We start from the raw sequence: 8360 nt of genomic DNA on the forward strand, positions 1-8360 counted from the left end.
TTTTATAAGGTTTCTTGGGTCATCATATCTTTTGTTATATATTTTTTCACTGTGCATGATATATTTGATTATTTCTTTAACCTAAGGCTTGCATAATTAATCTAATTAACAACTTGGACATAAAATTGGTTAAACATTTTTTGTTCAGAGGTCTAAGGATCTGTTTGGATACCGCTTATTTTGATGAAAACTGAAAACTGAAAACACTGTAGCAAAATAATTTTTAAATGTGTGAATAGTGCCGTGAGACTAATTTTTAATGAAAATTTTGTTGAAAAAAGAGGTTTGTGGGTCCCGTGAATAGTGCACAAGACCCACTGGAAAACCACCATAGCCACAGAAACACGCTTCCCAAAAAAAAAAAGGCAAACGCAGATGTGGGAAAAGCTGTATCCAAACGGGTACTAAATCTAACAATTACTTGTTAAGATAATGGAAAATTTGATATCAATTTGTTGTGTAGACAGTGGAGTTATTTATAGTGCACTTATGCAAAAGAGAAATAGAATATATAACCATCTAGAGAAAAGAAAGATATGGAACATTAACTGCATTGACAACTTTTTTTCTAAAAAAAAAAAAAATCAATAGCTACAATAGGGGAGTGGGTATTTGAACTCTGAACATCTCCGTTGGAAACACTAAGAAATGTGATGTGATCTACAAAACTCTTGGGTACAATATGGACAGCTTAAATGGCATATTATATATGTATATATATATATATATATAAAAACTGTTAGCGTTTATTCGATATAAACTTGTCTTTTTTATTGTTGAGTTTTTTTTTTTTTTAGAGGATTTTTATTGCTGAGTTGACTAATCTAAAAAATTCATGTTTTCCAAAGAGCTCCTAATAAATAAGAAAATAATTATCTTTATTTGAAATGGACCTGTTATATTATAAATTGACTTCGGTTAATTAATTCAATTACCTAAGTTGATTAATTATTTAAATTTCATGCAAATAATGTGGAGGTACAATCAAATCAACCAAACTAAATTAGATGCAGTGGAAATAGATTTGATCATGATGAGGAAAATCTTTGCAGAAAAAACCTCACTGAGTGAATTTTAGGTTACCACTCTCAAAAAATCTGCTAATAAAAAAATGAGTAGTTAAAACTTACAAGTATAATGAATCTTACCCCACTAGTCTATCCAAAATACCAACCTATAGTTGAACCTACTGACCTATACCAGTATTAGCTCCAAACCCAACTAGACTTGTTCTTGTAGAGACTTTTCTTTGCATGGATCCTAGTACGTGACTAACAAAACAACAACTTGATTGTTGTTGTTTGATGTAGAGTTCTTCAATATCCAAACTTATTGATCTGGAAGCAGCTTGGTACATAAACCAAAGGTGCACAAAAAGTCGCAGTAGCTTTTGTAAAGCGTGTATCTCAATATGAGTCTCCGTGTCTCTGAAAAAGGCTATAAAATATTGCTTTTATATCCCCTAGAAACATAGAGCCGAAAACCCGAGAAAAGCCTAGTCATCATGGGACCGAAAATAGATCTAGAATTTTTTAAATTCACGAATCTTGATAGATCGAGATGTATTGAGGTTCATTTAATCTTAATAGATTGAAATATCAAGCCAGGTGTTGAGATCTTTTGTTCCATCTTTTCTTGTATTGTTTCTTGAGTATTTTTTATGTCTTCAATAATATCACTTGTTACCACTTGTAAAAGTACATCATCATGTTCATGATGTTCTTGAACACACTAGAACAAATATCCAAATATAAGTAAAATGCATTTTGTCAAAAGACATGCCAATTACATAAAATGTGACCCTAACTGGAACAATTTCATGGTTCAATTAAAGGGATACATAATATGACGTCATTTAAAATGGATCCATTTTAAGTTTTCGCTTGAATATTATAAATTGAAACTAGTTGCGGTTTTGTGTTATGCATGGAATAATTTCACACAATTACGATTTTGAATTCATTGTGGCTTATGTCTAACATCTTTTTTTTTTTTTTTTTTAACAAAGTTTTTAACTTTACTTCTCATGCAACAACTTCAATAAGCGTTTCGATGTAAGAGATCTTGCCATGAATTGTAACAAATATGATTTAGCTATGGTGTTGACCAAACATTCATAAGAATTACATCATAGAACACCATAGCATGAAATGAGAACAACAAAAAGGGACCGACAAGAGTATATATATCTCATGCCTTCGTAGTCAAAATGCCATGGTAGTTATTGGTTCTCAAAAACCATTATTAAGTGGCTAAGTTATGGTATATATATATATATATATAGTTGTAGGTGTTTTAATTAAGCATGATGCATGGGATGGTATAGTAGAATTTCACCCACATGCAACCAATGGAAATTCAACACATTAAGCCAAAGTTTCATACATGATGACAAACTCCCAAGACCAAGACTTGGCCATGCAAATCACCAAGTGCCACCTTATTTCTTCTTTGACTTTCTCAAGCAAATGGAACTTCCAAGAAGCTCACTCCCTCTCATTTCCTACTGATCACACAAATCAGAAATTTTAGCTCATTTTGCTCTCTTTTCTATTAAGGAAAGAGCTAGAAACTCTCAAGTCTTCTCTCAAGTCCACCGGTTCACACACACCAAAAGGAAGACAAAAGCTCCACCTTAAAACTTCTTCATATTCTCTCAAAGAAACACGAAAACTCTCTTAAGCTCTCTCCCTCTCACACTTACGGGTCCAGCAGCAAGGAACAAGAGTTTCTTCAAACTCTCCTCAAGCTTTTACTCCCAATTTAAAGCTAGAGTGATTCTAGCTCAATCACTCCATGAACCTATGTCTAGGGTAAGGGGAAAATCTAATACTTTTAGTCTATTGTTCATTTTAAACTTAAGTGATGGTTATATGATTTTTATATGGGTGTGTTGGTGATTTTTTGAAGGCAGCATAGGGTTTTTATTAATTAAGGATTGTGCATGATTAAGGAAGTGAGAAAAAGTTAGGATGAGTACTATTCATGTTACTGCTGGGATTTTTGTTGTATTTAGTTTCGCTCTAAATGGTTAAATGACCATATATAAGTGTATTCTAACATGTCTAATGAGTGCATAAAAATCCCCATAGGAAAATACCATCATTTGAAAATTGTTTGTAAATTTACAAGAAAATGTTGCAAAGCTGTCACTGTAACGGATTCTGTGTTCATGCATGATAAATTATGTATTAAATTTTATTCTATGAATTTGGATGCTAGGGTTATTTTCTATGAAATATAAGACATATACGGTTGTTATGGAATTGGTCTCACAGTATTTGGATGAGTAGAAAAATAATGATTTAATTCTGAAGTTGCAAGAAATTCTGTCAGGACAGATTTGAGTATGCTGTCTTGTGTGATTTTTAGTAAATCATGGGTTTATGCTTTGACTCCGAAATTTTTATGGTACATACTGAACATACAGGGGAATTTCTCTATAAAATTACATGAAGTTTGGATGTGAATTGCTAGTCCATTTGTATTTTATAATTAAAGTATATGCTGCTGGAATGAAACAGTGAACAGTAAGGGACATGCCTAACTTTGAGGATTTAATTCTAAAGTTAGGGTGAATGATTCGAGCTATAATTTATTATGCTCATCATATGATATGTCTAGATCATAGAGTAATTTTGTACAACTCGGTTCAAGGTTTAGTACTCAAAGGAGAACCATTTGACGGTTGTATTTATGAAGCTGTTTTGTTGAACATGCTGTATGTTTCCTTAAGAGTGTTTATGGTTATATGACAATGCTTAAAAGAGTTTATGTTTATGCATGCAAGATTGCCCTAAGGTCAAAGCACCTTTTGAAATGAAGTTGGCTCTTATGAGATAAATATGAGAATGATGGCATTTCTTTAGGTTGATACATTATTTGTTGATGTGTGCATAATATGTTTGTGGGAACCTCTTTGAGGTGGGATTAGGATTTCCTTAATTTTAAGAGATAGTCTTTGAGATGAATGTGTAAGTTTATGATGAGGAAGTTATGGATAGTAATAAGTTTTGATTTCGGTTTAGGTGTTACCAGCCGCCAGGTCTAAGCTCCTTCGACTTTAGGCTCTCGGTTCCTCTACTTTCAGGTAAGGGATAAGTTGTATGAGCATTTGGTAAGTCATGAGGTTATTTTAAAGTATATGATGCATTAAAAGGTTTTGATTAGAGATACGGCATATAATCATTATTCTGACAAAGATATGTTCGTGAGCTTTCGAAACCCTATGTATATGATTTAAGCATATTAATGCTATTACTAATTCCACGAACATGATGTTTAAAGAAAAGAATGGAAATGCTATTATAATGAAATATTATGCAAAATAAGAAATGTCAATATGATGTAAAGTATGAAATGTTTTTGGGTTATGTCCTCTGGTGATCTGAACTCTGCTAGTAGGGGTTAATTACTAGCTTTCCATGGAAAACGTTATCTGATTGGCCATTATAAGTGGGATTGGCTCTGCTGTACCCGCTCCTTGTTAGTTACGGCCAACTTGTGGGGGAAGCCAACCTACCCCCATGGTTGGAAGATATGTATTATGATGTGATCTCGGGAATACTTGGCATTGTAGGGAATGCTGGATGCCTAGCACTGTGGTGTTAAAAGCCTCCCAAATAAGTACAGACTTATCAGCTATGGATTAACCAATAAGTTATTTATGAACAGCTATATAATGTTATTAATCATGAGAGAATTATTTTGTTAAATGCATTGTGAAAAGTTAAAAGCTCTCATGAAAAGAAGAAGTTTCTGATAAAAGAAAAGCTGTTCATTAAAGATGAAAGTTTTTGAAGTTTTGTTGTGCTATAAAGATAAAGTTTCTGATGAAAGTACGAGTTATGTTTAAAAGTTATCAGATACCTGTTCTTTATGAAATGTAAAATTTTATGACTGTGAAAGTTATAATATTTTTTGGGAAAATGTTTATAGAGAAAGATTTTCTTATTGGGTCAAGATGTTTCTAGTTTAATACAAAGTTGCCGATTATCTGATTAAGTTAAAATGATTATTTTGTAATGAGAATATACATATGGTGACTTTGTAGGAAATGAAATAAGCTTAATCCGAAAGGTTTTGGTAATATTAACCTCAAAAGAAAAAGGAGAACAATTATTTTCTATGAAGAGCGTATAAGCTATTATTATGAATAGTATAAAATACTATGCATGAGAAAAATGTTCTCCTATTCGAATATTCATAGAATGAAATGATTTAATTTACATGCATCCTTATTGAATTCTCATATATCTTACTTTTACTGAGCTGTGTAGCTCACCCCTTCCACTCTTTCAGTTAGCAGGTTTTATTTTGGAGCAGAGAGAGCCTTAGTCGAGTTTTAGAAGGAGCTGGTTTTAGTTTTATATGTATAGATCCTAAATTAGCAATATGATGTTTAGATTTGTAGTATTGTGCATTTTAGGATCTAATGAAAGTGTATATCTTAAAGCATTAAGAGATGTATTAGTGGAATTTAGAATTTGAGTAACTGGTGGATTATGTATTTCTTTGAGTTCAGTATAGATACTCTGAATGTCAAGTGAAAAATTATACCATTTAAGTAAAGAAACAAAAATGAAAAGTAAGAGGGAAACTTTTGTCAAAGCTTTTATTAAAAGTTAAGTTGGTTCTTGTTAATATCATGTTTAGGCTTGATATTAGCATGCCGGTCATGGTCACAAATCCGGGTATCGGGTTTGGGGCGTGACACTCAACAACTCTTAACTAATATTGGGGATTTTTTTTTTCCAAAATAATACTAATTTTCAAAAAATTTTGTTAGTTAGTAAGTTTTCAAAATTATTTAGGAAACTAACATCTCGAGTGCAATAAACTTGATTTCGATGTTCTAAATCGAGCACGATGAAGTCGATTTCAACATAGAGCTCGAGCCTATTACACACGATTTCATTGTTCAAGCAAAACTCAACTCTAGCAAAACCCAGGTCCGATCCGATGCAAGCAAAACCCAGGTGAGCTTCGGTGGGGAACAAGAGATATGGAACAAGACAAAGTGAGAGAGAACCAACGATCCAATCCAATCCAGTTAACTCCAGCAACTCTGAGATGATCTGATCTAATCCCACCAACTCTAACAAAACCTGTGTGATCCGATCCGAGCAAAACCCCAAGTGGGTCTTAGGTTTGTTGATTTCGTTGTTTCTCTTTGGTTGTTGTGTTTGATTGTTGGAGAAGAAGAGTTTTTGGAAATGGGTTGTGTTTGATTGTTTGATTGTTTCTCTTTTCTCTTTGGTTGTTGTGTTTCTCTTTCATTGATTCTCTTTGTAGTTTTCATTTTTGTTGTGAGTACCGAAATCGAGTCTGAACGGCTCAATTTCAATTTGATGGAAAACGAGTCTAATGGACTTGAATTTGGCATTCCAAAATTGAGTTTATTACACTTGTAAAGTTGTGATTTACAACTATGTGTTTTGTTGGCTTTTATTCCGTGCCAAATTTGATTATAATTTTATTCAATCTTTTGCACCCTGTAATTATTGTGGGATTTAATTGTAAGGGTTGTGTGATAGAGAGAGAGAGTGTGAAGACTCAAGCAACTGAAGACTGAGGAGCTCTCGCGAGTATCTCGCGACTAAGAATCTTGCGAAGTGAGCCATGTGCCCTACACATGACTAGAATGCGAAGAGTCAGGACAGATGGCGACAGTTGTGTTTCATGAGTATCTCACGGGTAAGGCATTCCTGCAAGACACCCACAAGACATTATGTTCTGCCAAACTGTACTATTTGATACACACTTTATGTACCCGCACTATATATACCCACATTACTTACAAATGTTGAGGAGTGCTTTTGAGAGAAAACCCTAGCCAAACACCTTGAGACTTAGAGATCATTATACCCACAATCCTCTACACATTTACTTGTGGAATTTCCTCAACTCCTACCTCTCTATTTCCATACCATTGAGAGGTTGATAGCCCAAACACTTACCACACATTTTCAAAGTGTCAAGTGAGGTTTTGGTGCTGCTGGAAAGTATTGGAAGAAGCCAAGGATGGCAGATGCAACATGGAGCTTGTTGCGGGATCTGAAAAGCTAGACAAGACACGGTTCCGAGAAGCCTTGTTGAAGTAGGAGGTTGGAAGGCTTAGGTACATTGGGTAGATTAGGCTTGAAGGGTCTCTTGCTCACCTATGTATCCTAATTGATTGTCTAGTGGATCAATTACTGTTTGGAGGCCGACGGAGAGGTTTTTCGCCGAGTTCTTCGGTTTCCTCTTTGATGACACATTGACGTGTTATCTTGTGTTTGCATCTTTCTTCTCTACTCTTTTACATTCAATTTTACTGCTGTGTTGCTATTATTATGGATTAGAATAGCTTGTTTGTTCATCCATTCACATTTATATTATTCCGCACTTAGTATTAAGTTAGTGTAAAATCTATCGAGCCGTAACTTTAATTTGAGGGTCTAAATAGCACTTGTGTTTTCAACACATTTTCGAGCTTTCAACACTCGAGATGTTAGTTTCCTAAATAGTTTTGAAAATGTGCTAACTAATGAAATTATTTGAAAATCAGTGTTATTTTGGAAAAAAAAAAAAAAACCCCTGATATTAGAGTCAAATTTGATCTTGACCAAGCCGCGATACACCGAAATCCCCAACCCAAATTTTTGCAATCTCACAACCTTCTAAGCAGCTGCCATCAACTAACCCGTAACCTGCAAGATTACCTGTGATCACAGCCAACGAGTTCATCACTACAGGCACCGCCAACAACTTCGGCATTGGCTGACATGTTCACCTCAGCAAGCGGTAATGTGCCATACACCTACACCGCACAACTATTCTGCTTCATTGGCTGTACGTGCTAGCAAAACAAAGCAAGATGAGAACAATAGAGCTTGTGCTGCATTTGAAGTAGAACATGAATATTTGAATACCCAAATACGTGTCACTCATGACATTCTTCTTGCAGGAATTGAACCCTGTGCCTTTGTATATATAGTTATTGATCAGCTAGTCAAGTAAACAAGTTGATGTGAATCATAGGGGTTGCAAAACACAAGGGTTGTTAAACAAAGTGCTACACACATTACACATAAGTGAACGAATACTCCATCGATAAGTCAAGTCTCATACAAGCAAATTGTTTAGAAACAAAAGAAAAAAACAAAAAACCATATGGCATCATATGTTGATAGTTGACACCGGATCCTATAATTTAGGCCTATGCGAAAAATACCCATGACCCGCCTACCTGCCCGTATATATAGATATACTTTGTCATGTTTCTTTTTATTTTAAGTCATTCTCATAAAAAAACAATGTAGCATTTGTTACTATTTTTAATAAAATAATTTGCAGTGCTTCCTTTCTTTATTTTATTT

At 34.1% G+C, this 8360-nt stretch overlaps 1 long non-coding RNA gene across 1 annotated transcript; it reads left to right on the top strand.

The window, feature by feature from the left end:
- Positions 1–2488: 2488 nt before the first annotated feature.
- On the top strand, positions 2489–7347 carry LOC112011174 (uncharacterized). Its single transcript, XR_002882845.2, has 4 exons — positions 2489–2813; positions 4029–4090; positions 5302–6148; positions 6537–7347. It is a non-coding gene; the product is annotated as an uncharacterized LOC112011174 (long non-coding RNA).
- Positions 7348–8360: the final 1013 nt, after the last annotated feature.

Source organism: Quercus suber, unplaced genomic scaffold (assembly GCF_002906115.3).
Source record: "Quercus suber isolate HL8 unplaced genomic scaffold, Cork oak 2.0 scaffold_183, whole genome shotgun sequence".
Taxonomy (NCBI): Eukaryota; Viridiplantae; Streptophyta; class Magnoliopsida; order Fagales; family Fagaceae; genus Quercus; species Quercus suber.